Source organism: Manis pentadactyla, chromosome 16, assembly GCF_030020395.1.
Source record: "Manis pentadactyla isolate mManPen7 chromosome 16, mManPen7.hap1, whole genome shotgun sequence".
Lineage (NCBI taxonomy): Eukaryota > Metazoa > Chordata > Mammalia > Pholidota > Manidae > Manis > Manis pentadactyla.
Window position 1 is genome coordinate 19,825,218 of NC_080034.1, and position 13,280 is coordinate 19,838,497.

Here is a 13,280-nt window from a genome sequence, read left to right on the forward strand (position 1 = left end):
GGAATGGGTGGACAAAATAAGAGAAGGGGATAGAGATGTTATAAAATAAACCAGTTATAAAATAAATAATTCACAGGAATGAAAAGTACAGCATAGGGAATGTAGTCAATAATATTGTAATATCTTTGTATGGTGACAGTTAATAATTACACGTGGCATGGTGAGCATTCCTAATGAATATAATTGTTGATTCACTATGTTGTACTCCTAAAACCAATACTGTATATCAACTATACTTGAATGAAAAATATTTTGTATCACTGTCCTTAAGGGACTGTTACACAAAGGATGAGAAGGGTAGCAGTCCTCATAGGAGTGGACACAGAGGACCACTGTGCTCTTCAGGGCTGCCCCGCCACGCTCGGGGGCACCACAGTGATACACAGACGATGGGACCAGTGGTCAGCTCTGGTCCAAATCTGTCCTCCAGGAAAGCCCACGGAATGGCCATGAGTAGCGCTCTCAACACATTCCAGCCCAAAACGTAAGCTACCAAGCACATCCCTACCTAACTGAAAGAACAATGCCTCAAAATATGCATGGACAAAATGTTTCTTTGGGCCTTATTCAGACATACCAAAATTGTGAGCAGACTATGTCATCTGAAGCAGACAAAATCTACAGTCAATAATAGGTGCTCATGCTAACAGGAGCTCTCTTTTTTTCCCCTGACTACAATTTTACTATAAATGTTGCTCCCAATTTGAGAAGTTCACTGAGGCATAATGTAGAATTAATAAACTGAGGCAACAGTACACAATTAATTCACTTCCCAAGTTAGACAGGGCTTTAATGTCACCACATAAAACCAAGTCTTTGTGATTATCCAAGTACCAGCTGTGCACTGATCAGGAACGGGAGAGGAATCGTGTTAATTATCATTACCAAGAGAAAGATAATTAGTTGCTTTATAGTGAGAACAAAAAACAAATGTTGCGATTTCCATTTTAATTTCAACCACTGAGGCTGACAAAACTCAAAACTGGTCTATGTATTTCATGAAAATCTTAAACTCATTAACACATTAGCGGATTGCATGTTAATCTACATGTCCATAAATTAATTGGTACACTCTTCACTAGATAATTGATACATTGTTTTTAGGGGACATAAAATAACTGTCAAACCTGGAAGTAAAGGGTGTGACTTAAACACCTTTAAAGAATAAAATCCTGCTTTCTCGAGATTGCCAAACACTGTAAAAGTCTCTTTTATCCCATTTTCCATTTCTTCAAATGTGACAAATGGACTTTCATTCTCTGCCACACCTTTCAGAGGAACTTCAAAACCATCAGATTGAATAACATGGAGTACTTATTAGTCTAATTTAAGAATTCTAATCAATTGTACCCTCCTCTTCTCAAGAGCTATCAAGTATAAGAACCCTCACGTCCACCTGGACAGGGAATCACACTAGATAAGGGGCACTGTTGTTTGTTTGGAACAGAGTATGGGATCTGTGAAATATTAAAAAGACAGTGCTATACCATTCAAGTAGCTCGAAGAGGCTAGAACATGCTGGGGAGACCAAAGAATTGCTTTTAAAATTTTGGAGCTCTTAGGAAGCCTACAGATTTCAAAGTGCAGGTGTACATAAATGTCGAAAGACAAAGACATCTGAGGAAATCAGACCCCAGTGGCAAGTGAGCAGTCACTTAGACTGCAAATACTAATGAGGCAAATCCATCTCTCTTCGCATTTTCATGCTGTTAATTAAGGCATATTTGTGTGTCACTAAACATCTTCAAACAGATCAGCTTTGCTTCTTAGGTGCAAATAAGGGCTTGGAATGGAGTATTATTTCAGTCCACTTTATATCTTTACGATGTCAGCATTTATTTATAGTCCCTGAGCATTAGTTTCTTACCAGAAAAATGGAAACAACTGTCCCATAGTACTGTTTATGGGATAAAATGTAAAAAAGGATCACTACAGATCAGTAATGCTATCTCAACCACAAACTTTAATAGCCAAGTATTCATGGAAAGAACTTTGCTGCAACTGAACGAAACGAGCTAGTGCTGTGTTCTATTTAACAACTCACATCATTGCCATTGTGTGGCATGCTAATTATTAGGCATAAATAATAAGCCATGGATATAAGCATCTATAATCAGTATTGCTTTTATTGTCAAGTCCCTTTTTAAAACATCTCTCATTTCACCCATTCTTCAAATCTGTAATCAGCATCAATGTCAACAATATTTATAAATGTGGCTTCATATCATCACTCACAGGCAAAATCACCCACATTGAACAGTCGAGTATTCCTTCACCTCTGAATCGAGATGCCCCTATGTCCAGCACTCAGTGCTTCAGCCCACAGCTCACACATGGCCCTTCCCACTGGGATCATGGTGCTAGAGGCAATGAAATGCCTAGAAACTGAGGCCACATCCTTCTTCTTCTTGGAGGGCAGTAGAGAGCTGGTGACAAAACAAAGAAGAGGAGGATGCAAGTGAACTTGTGGACAGCTTTGCATTGACTTCTCACACCAGCTCCATAAGGCAGCTTTCGCCAGTAAGGAATCTGTACCTGCAAATGTCAATGACTTGCCCAAGGTCCCAGACAGAAAGGGGCAAAACAAGAATTTGAATTAAGATCTGCTCTACCCTCAACTCTAGTCTGCTGTGTTAGAGTGTGTCAGGGCAGAGGCCTCACACTCAGAAGTATACAGGTGTGTATACAGGTGTGGCCAAACCAGGCCCACAGCAGACAGGACCCAGAGAGAGTTCAAAATTGTGCAAAGTGGAAGTTTTGAAAGAGAGTTGATGAGGATCAAGGATTAACAGGGAAAGGGAGGGCTCAGTCACTACATGTTCATCTTCACTATAAGAATTTCGTCCTGGGAAAGGGAATGGATGAGCCCAGGAGTGTATCAGGCTGGCTTTAGTTGGAGAAGCAGAGCCATTATGCATGTAATGGGAATAAGGGTGTACTATAGGAATTGGAGTTTATGCAACTGTGCGGGAATTAGGGAAAGGAAAGGTCTAGGAGAGAGAGTCTGAGGACAGCAGAGCCATTAACCAGCTCTCAGGAAGCACTGACTCCAGTGGAAAAGGCAAAGCTTGCAGAAAGAGCTGAGAGGCCAAGCACAGCCAGCCTCTGAAGCAGGGCTGTGAGAGGAACCGTGGGGTCTTAGGAGCGCAGTGGCCTCTGGCAGTCACTGCTCTGCACATCTGGAGTCAAATATCTGATGGTGGGCCAGGGGCCACAGCTGGTCAGCAGGTCCAGTGGCCAGGAAGATGAGAGGGCCAGCATGTGAGGACAGTGAGGCCAAGCTAGCACCCACCAGACATCTATTCATTCTTCTGCATCTGTTTGTCTCTGAATCTGGTAGGCTTCCATTTCTGTATTTCCACTAGATTCTCTCCTGACCAATGTTCCAGGCTTAACCAGGCCATCAACAGGCACAGTTCAAAGCAAAGAGTGATTACAGGACAATCAGTTAAGAAGCTATATTGTAGAAGTCCATGAAAGATATGTCTGTTGAAGAGGGAAAAAAAGTGAGAAGAGAGAAAAAAAAATGAAGACTTGGCAATTCACTAAACAAATATAAGGAATTCATTTTAGAGTTCACATGAGCTGACAATAGAAATACAATTACTTATAAATGTTATAATTTAAAGCAATAATTTATAAAAGTATAATAGTGCAATTCTAGCATTATCAAAGGATTTAAAGCCAACATATTAGGGACCCCTTTTCCTCTTACAGCAAAACGTATTGTTTCTAGCAAGAACATATTAAACTAACAATGTTGTTTTGAATTATCATTTTTTAAATTTCAAATGTGAACCTTTTGTTCATAGACACGCTACCAAAAATTTTTAGACAGAAAACATTTCCTAGAGGTAATACACAATCTTACTCACTTCCAATAGTGTTAGGGTGAAAATCGTGCCAGATTGTCAGTTGTGAAGATTCTTCTTGTATTTGGAAGATTGAAGACCTGTATCGTCAACAGCCAAAAGAGCAAGACATGCTCGGGATTTTGCTTTCCAGAATATTTGAGGCAATAAAGCAATACTGCTCCTGTTTCCTCCAACCACTGAAAAACCAAATCTCACCGGAATTCCTATCGACCCCCTAACCCATCCAAGATGACAACTTACTGATGTTTCCCTATTTGACCCACAAGGTAAATAAGCGTTAAAGGACACAGGAGAAAGGGGTTTTCGCTAGCTTACTTTAAAACAGCAAAACCAACAGCTTTTCAGGTAAACCCACACGAGCGCCAAACATTGTCTCTGAAGTGACACCACGGGCTAATGGAAGGGTCATTGGGTTGAGAGTCTAGGCATCTAGTGTTTTATGTCTTTTCTCTGATACTAATTTGTCACTTTGTCCCTCTGAGAACCTCCTTGTTCATCATTAAAATGAGTGAACTACACTGATCATCTCTTTTCTTTTTATTATGGGAGTCAGTTTTCTTGCATTTCTTCCTGATGAATCCAGAAGGTACTTGAAGGCAAGATCTCTGATTTATTATTAGAGTTTGTAGTCTTAACTTTTAAAATACTGCCTGCCATATAGTTGCTGCACAGGATTTCTTAAGTGAATATATGCTGAATAATAATGTAATAAAGATATATTTTAAAGCCTTTCACATAACCAGTTTGAAAGGTAAACTATTATTCTAAATAGAAAAGTTACATTTCCATTTTCAGGTTACAGACCCGCCTTGAGAATAGTTGTGTAACTACATCTTAAAATTATAAGCTAAAAGCAGGTCCTTTCACTTTCTTCCTGCCTTGAAGGTAGATACATATGATGGCTGACTTGATGGCAAGCATCTTGTGACTGCATGGAAAAAGCTCAGAGATTTGCAAAAATGTCAGACCTGATATTGAATCATTGAACCAACTCTGCCATCCAATAATGTCGGGACTTCTTGAGAAAAATGCACCTTAAAAAAAAAATTCTAAGCTAAAGTACCTTAAGGAATAGCCAGGATTTACTTAAGAAAAGACTATCAGGAGGAGAGATCTTTTCTGGTGAAGGTGATTAAAGATATGGTATGTAAAAATTAATAAAGCAGCTTAGAGGAAAAAAAACTATCCATAATGAATTAAATTACTAATACTTACTTTAATGGATGTTGATCTGAAATTTGTTACTAAATTCAAAAGGTATTTTATTCCAGAAGAAAATTAACAGCCTTTAGGAACCAGGGCATTTGTACGTAGAGCAAAGAATTAGTTACACAGGACACAAAAGCATAAGGTAAAAATCTATACAATTGTTTTAACTGCTTTTTTCCAGTGGAATATAATGAATGAAAACACTTTCATGGTTACCTTAGAGTCTTTGACTATGGCATTTTTAATAAACTATACTTAAAATAAACTATCCTCCAGAAGTAGGAAGTTTTTAATATACCAATGACTTCATTTTATTAAGACTGTTTCATTGCAAGGTATATGATTTTTAACCCAAATTTCAAATACTATTTACAAAAGAAAGACAACCTAAGTGGAGTTGGATTTTCTTTTTTCAGTTTAAAGCAATTTCCAACAACCTGTTAAACTTTGACTAAGGCAGTATGACTGAAGTACATTAGAAAACCTAAGTGGCAAAATATGAAATCATTTTTTTAGGATGAAATGCAGGGATTTCCAAAATAAGGAGGCTAAATGGAAAAAATGATGAACAAAATGCCAGGAATCACCACAGAAGATGAGTAATCAGATAAATGTAACTACTGACAAAGACGTGACAAAAGCATGAATAAATCAATGGGGTAAATGGTTTTAAGGAGAATGGAAAAATGGAGACAATCATCCAATTAGGGCTGGTAAGCCAATAAAAGTGGTAAACTCAACAGTATCAGTCTGACTTTGACGTTTTATTGTCAATGTTCAACATAGGCATTATTTTATGTAACCTATGGTGGTAACTGCTGGCATCAAAGCAGTTCACCTACACATTAAAAAGCCACTTTACAATTTGCATAGATTTTGATAAACTGAAGAAGAACCTCAAAGTCCTCAATGCCAAAACATATTTTCCTTTCAAAATATACTCTTTCAACAGCCACTAAAGTGAATTTTCTTGCAAAATGGTTTAATCAAAATACCAAATGCTAATTGATGAGTGTGTTATTTGCAAGCGTCATTTAGTAACGAGATTTCACTAAAGTGAAAACCCTCCTTAGTTTTGTGTTATGAAACACAGATGAGAGACAGAAAAAGCCAGAGGGCAGATAGTTAAATATTTGCCAACAATCTTCTCCAAGTTTAGCTATCCAGTGTATGTTATATACTGCTTTGACTCACAGTAAAAAAGAAAAATCCCCATCCAGAATGCCAGGCTAACATAAAATCTTAAAACTGCAAAGAGTGGGAACCATAGGTCACATTGGGAATGAAGTCCCCACACACTGGGATTTTACTATCTTGAAGGAAAATGTGCACATGTATACTCTGTGTGCCTGGAATTTTATGCATAGAGAACATGCTTAACAGAGATTAGAATCACAAAGGAATGGACGGACAAATATAAATCTGGATGAGAAGATTCAGTGAATCAGCCCCCAGAAAATGCAAGTGTTTCTTATGCTTTCAAACACACACCAAAAAGGACAAATACACAGAGTCAAAGCTTGGTAGGCAGCTGTATCAATTACTGTTCACATGCTCAACCATTTAGGCCCCTGGTTTTGAAAGAACATTTCAGAATTACTAATTTTCCAGATGGTGGGAGGCAGTATATAGAGCAATGTTTCCATCATGAAATACAAAATCTTAAATTATAACAAGTGTACTTACTTATTTAACCTCATTTCTAACCTTACAAAACCAGAGCAGCCTTCCTATCACTGTGGCCCAAAAGAGGTTTTATCACAAAAACAAATTGTTTGAATCATCCTGAGCAATATCCAAAACTGAAATGGTCTGAGAATCACAGATATAAATCTCCTGTCAAGACAGTTGGGAATAAAACCTGAAGGATGGAAAGGTTACAAAATGTGGATTTACTTCCAGTGACCTCAGTGGTAACCATCTAGCTCTTTGTACAACTCCCATGATTTATATAGAGTGGGAAGCCTAAGTTTCCTTCTGTTATCATCAAAATAATTGAACTATCAACTTTCACACATGTTGCTGCCATGGATATGTATCCATGTATCCATTCTTCTAAGCCCATGCTTTTCAAAAAGTGATCCAATGATCCCTACCCCATCTACCCATGTATGAAGCAGATACAATATCAAAGCCCCAACCCCTACTTGTACATAATAATTTTAATGATAGAGTTCAGAAATCTGCATCTTGATGAAGTTTGAGAACTGATGGTAGGGACAAATGACCACTCTATTTTAATTGTGACACCTAATCCAGACACTCTACTAAGGATATCAAAATCTTTAAGTTGATACCTTAATTTTAAAATTCCTCCTTATAGAGGGCCCACTGATTATATCTGATAGGGCCTGCTTAACCCAAATGTTTATTGCCAAGTAGGTAGATAGGTAAGTTGGTAGGTAGGTAGGTGGTAGATAGATAGATGGATGGATGGATGGATGGATGGATGAATAGATAGATAGATAGATAGATAGATAGATAGATAGATAGATAGATAGATAGATAGATAGATAGATAGATAGATAGATAGATATAGATAGATAGATAGATAGACAGACAGACAGACTTAAAAAGGATAAGGCCTAACTACATAAAGAATCTGGTATATGATATAGGTGGCATTGTGCATTACTGGAGAAGACATGGTCTATTTACGAATTATGTTGGACAACTGGTTAGCCATTTGGAAAAAAAGAAAAACCCAACCATAAACAAGAATAAGTTCTAAATGAAACAGTGAATAGGGAAAGGTCCCCTTTTTTCCTCCTCTCTATTCTCACACTACTATCACATTCACACCACTTTTGGCACCAAATGTGAAGGATTTTCCACACCAAACAGCTTTTCTTGTAAAATGAAAAATCAAAGCACTAAAGATCATAAGCAGTACCACCACCTTTGTTTCAGCACCAAAGTGGACAACTTCCCCATGGTTATGTAAGAGAATATTCTTATCCATAGAAAATACTAACCTATTTAGGGATAAAAGGCCATGATGTGTGAAGCTTACTCTCAAATGCTTTAGGCAAAACAAAAATTATTTGTGTATATATAATTAAAGCTAAACAATAACATTTAAGTAATATATTGGCAGTTGAAATATGGATTAAGTCCAATCAAGAACTTTAAAAAGTGCCATTTGCACTTTTAAATAAGCATGATGAAAACAGTTCTACATCTGACTTGGACTGAATCATTGCTTTGTATCTCTTACCTTTTAAATTATACTTTTTTTTTTTTAGATTTCGTGGAACCAAGTTTGTTGCACATATTTATTACTTTTTAGATTACATCTGGCATGTGATCAATTCTAAAATAAATTTGCCAATACCATGAATCCACTGCGCACCGCCTGTGCAACACCTTCAAGGTGAGGGTCACTTATTCCTTCAGATTTTTTCTTTCCCTGACACAATCCATTAGATCCCAAAATACCAAATTAGGTAATTACAGTGTCCTATAAAGTACAAATCCAGCAATCTCTGGCAACATAGTTGCTAGAGCAATAGGGTGGAAACTGCTGCCCTAGGAATGCCCTCCCCTCCCCACACCCAGTTCATCACTCCCCTGCCCCCACCCCTGCTGGAAATCACAAGGGAGGGAACCTTGGCCCCACCCCTAACAAGAGCAAGACAATGCTTTGATATTTTAAGACTAGCCAGGAAGGTTGAGGAAGCCACAAAGAACAACTGGAAACACCTGAAAACATTTAAGGCCACTCATGAATAACGAACTGGGTATGAAAACCTTCAGAGTGTGATATTTGGCATTTTGTCAATCAAGAACTCAGGAACCTTCTCCTCCCATGGTAGCAAGTGGTTAAGTGAGCTGTGTTGAGATTCAGTTAACTGACTAATTTTAAAGCACTGGCACTAGCTGACCTTCTTTTTCCTTTCTGAGACTTTGTAAAAGTTATCTTTTTCTTTCTCATGCAAATATTATTGAGAAGTTAAATCATTGCAAAAAGTTTTAGACATTTACTTTATGGGGCCATAAAGTTTTCCAGGCCAAAGAGACCAGTGGTTTGCTGCAGGTTGGGTTTACCAAAAACAGATGGTAAGATGGATTTGGAAACAACACCCGTGAAGGGCAGGGAACAAAGCTGGACCGCGCAAAGGAAAAAGAACTTCAGTGCAGGTCCAGCAAGCCTTGGCCAGCCCACCTATCAGGGGTGACCTTCGCTGGGCGGAGACGGCTGGCTAGGCTTGCATCCCCCTCCGAGTCACTGGAGGTGGGCCGCTGGGGCAGAGGGCGACAAAGCAGCTCTCTGCAGCTGAGGCAGATGCAGATGGATAGGACAGCTATGGGCTGTCTACTCATTGCACGCCCCACAGCTAAGCAACAAGCTCCTTGAAGAACAGTCTGGACAACACATTTTTATATCTACAAAGTGACATTACTAGGGGACCACCTGGCTGGCTCTCTCAAAGCCACCTGCATCCTCTGATGTACAGAGACATGCCATTTACAAATAACATTTAAACAAAAAATATTTAACATATATAGACCACTTTTAAAAACAGGGAAAGTAATTCTTTGGGAGGAGGCGTGCCTTGAGCTTGTCCCCATATTGTTAAACCTACTTTCACCAGCCACAGCTGGCAAGCATTCTCCTTTGGAAAAACTACCATTAGCATCTGTTCCTCCGCCCAGAGTTCTGCAGTGGGCCCCAGCTGAGCAAGCCCACCGCAAATGGCAGCAATTGGCAGGCAGGGTGTCCATCTTCAAAGGCTTTCAGGAGCTACACAAAATGAACCAGAATGGTTTCTGGCTTGCTGGTCAGCTCCCATTCACCAAGGATAAGTGCCTTCCAGTTGATTATGTAAACAACAGGCTCCACAGGCCCCTCTCAAACCACACTGCTGTGGCTGCCTAAGGAGAAGCCATGCCTCAAGCTGACATGCATAGCAACCACTCCTCAATCAAGCCGCCCCTAGGATTTCCTTCCGTCTCCAGCATAATCATCTTTATCACAGAGCTAAGGGCAGGCACTTTGCTACGTTGCTATGGGGATTGCACTGAAGAAAATCACTCGTGAACAAGTGCAGGGTTCGACAACAGCGCTCTCCAGCCCAATGTTGCTTTTGTCCCCTCAGCCTGAACACGGAGATGCTGAGGAAAACAGAGCAGGGACTGCAGAGAATACCCAAGGTCAACAGCACTGCCGCTAGCTCTAGACACAAACAGCAGTTTATCATTCAGGCCTGTCAAAGAGTCAGCTAATTTGGCTCTTAATTTGAGTCCTACCTCTGATCCCCTTACCTGCAGCTGTGTATTTTCCAGATCTCTGTTTTCTCACCTGAAAATGGGGTGGGTGTGTGGTTGGTGCAGACGATAACTCCCCAAATTCCCCATGCTAGGATACTGTTATATATATCCCGAGGGACACCCTATTAGGGCACTGATCACTATCATGAATCAATACACCCAGTAAGTGAAAATAAGATTTGAATCACCTATTAAGTGATATGCAGATGGGCTAACAGTGAGATTATATCTTGATCCAATAGCTATGTTTTTAATAAGAGAATAATCTGTGTGTCACTGTGGATGTGTGACGGTACAGGGCTGAGATTATCTACTTTCTTTTTAAACCAGCCCAGAGTCTGCTTAAAACACACAAGAACCTAACTTTGGTTCTTCAAAACTTCATTCAAAAAAGCAAACTGTCTTAGAGAAAAACCACAATGAAACCATTCTCAGCTCTTCTACTGGGTGAGGCTGACACCTGCTGGCCCTCTACGCAGCCACCCTTTGGAAAGAGCACATGTTTGCAGATTCTACAACTATCTGTGCAAATGTATCCGACCTAGAGCGGCAGGGTCCTTTGGAAAGGAGTGCATCCAGGCATTTATGCAGGAAAGGTGACTGTGAGAAAGACACAAAAGGGCATTTCAGTTATACATTTGGGGATTAGCAGGAAGGAAGTAATGTGTTAAGAAATACACAAATTTCAGTCAAACACATGCAGAATGATCCAAAATTTCTTAAAGGAAACTGTCCTAAATTTCCCTCATCATTTATAAGTCTTTAATATGTTAGCGATTTGCAGAAAACAATGTGAGAGAAAATGAGAGAGGAACAAAAAAAAGGGAAATACAGGGAGAGAGAAGGTGATGAAGACAGAGAGCTGGGAATAGATAAAGAAAAAGAGGCAGAAAGTGAAGAGGCAGATCTAGATACAAAGAGGCGAGGACAGAGGCAGCCAGACTCACAGGCATGTTGTTAGAAAGCACGAGGGAAGATCATTCACTTTCCCAGACCAGAGCTTTCCGATAAAGCAGGGCCAATGACCCGAGAGCGGGTGAGCAGACATATCTCATTCAGCTGCCTGGTCTCTTAAGCTGCCAATCTTATCTCTGTGACACCCACCCAGTAGTGAGAGGCACTGTTCACAGTTCTGCAGTCCCTCTACAGAGCAGTTAAATGTACTCTGTAGTGAAGAACGCATTTCCAAGGCAACACTAATTCGAGAGTTTCATTTAAAAGGAGGCTTCTTAAGATGTGGCCAAACACTTCATTTTCCTATAATCAATTTCCTAGCACTAAGATAATTAGTTCTGCTGGGAAGGGGGACACAAATGCCACTGAGGCATTTATATTGGGACTAGATGACTCTCCCCAAACGAACTCTGGGACAGCAATAGATAAATTGCAGCATATTCAGCTGGAAAAAAAAATACACTAGAATTAATCTGGATATGATTAATGCTATAACAAAATATACTTCCTGCGCTGTAATCTTCCTTAGGTTTTGTTTGCGGTACAAGTCAGAAAACCAATATTCTCCTAGCTTTGTCACTTATGAGAAGTCACTTAACTTCTCTGAGGCGCTGCTTTTTATCCATAAAATGGGGTCACCAACAATTTACTTTATCTGCCTTGAACGATTACAAAGAGATCAAATGAAACAATGCCTGTGAAAACGCTATAAAATTTTCTGATCTATACTGAAAAGAAAGTGGAATCAAAAGAAATTCTCCTTGGACCCATGAGGAGTGAATAGCCTTGGAGAAGAGACAGATGTAGAACAAGGGCCAGGTGCAGAGAAAGCAGCCCGCCTCGCATCCGGGTGGGAGCTCGCAGGACCCATGGTAACAAGGCCGACGTTATGATGAGCAAACGGACATAGTAGGCACACACAAGTCCCTCTTTGGCTCCCAGTGTTGATTTAAATAAATGCCCCATCCATTCCTCGTCTGAACAAGCTGTTCTCAGGATGGTTTCAAATGACCATGGAAGAAAAATTGAATGTGCCCTTCCATTCAGCCTAATTGTGAATTAGAAGCAGCTTTATAGGGGCTGCCCGAGATTAACCAAATGAAGCGGCTCCTATGAGGAGGTCCCAACCTTCACCTTATGTGCCTCCCTAACCATCCTGAGGTTTTGTGTGCATGTGACTTGGAGTACAGAACTAGGATTCTGGAGAGAAACATCTTTCTCAGGTCCTGGGTGCCACTGGCTCTCAAGGGAACATTTTATTCCACGGAGACAGACATACAGAGGAGCATGAATCAGAGAGTGACTTACCCACTTATATGTTTATCATTATTTGGGATAACTCTATGTCCACCCATGATTAAGCAAGTTCTTTTTAAGATTTAGAACTTTGAGAACTACATAGAATTAATTTTCACGTTAGAAATAATCTTATCATTGTGACTAAAAAACAAGAAGTTGCACAGGCAGACTGGAAATTTCCTTCCAAAATGGTATTGGTTTTTTGTTTTCCTTTGCATAAATATGAAAGGCGTATCTAGTTCTAAGTTTGTGAACCTCTGCAGAGGAGTTTAAGAGAGCACATACCCAAGGGAAAGCAAGAAGAAAAGATCAGCATGTCAATTTATATTTATTTGTCTACCTCATCCTTTTAAAAATTATAGTTTTATATGTGTCTTATGATGTACATAATAGAACACCATAATGCATTTAAATAATTTATAGATATACATGATATATAAATAAAATTGTTCATTAAAATCAGTGCCTTATCCCCAAAATTTCTGAACATAGGACTATAATAAAGAATATTTAGAGGGCATACTCTGCTTAATTCTGTCATGTAGAAAATCACTTGTTACTTAGTAGGTGGGTTTATCCTAAAAGTTCAGTCCCAAGCTTACATGTGTCACAGAGTAATACCAAAATTCTAGAACTTTTATCCTAAGTGATACCAGTAAGAGAGTGAAAATG

General features: G+C 39.4%; 1 long non-coding RNA gene across 1 annotated transcript in view; it reads right to left on the bottom strand.

Moving 5' to 3' along the window:
- Nucleotides 1–1,565: 1,565 nt before the first annotated feature.
- Nucleotides 1,566–13,280, bottom strand: part of LOC130681283 (uncharacterized) — a 48,571-nt gene continuing 36,856 nt past the window's right edge. Inside the window, exon 5 of the long non-coding RNA XR_008994325.1 lies at nt 1,566–3,486. This is a non-coding gene — a long non-coding RNA (uncharacterized LOC130681283). The remainder of the gene's footprint in view (nt 3,487–13,280) is intronic.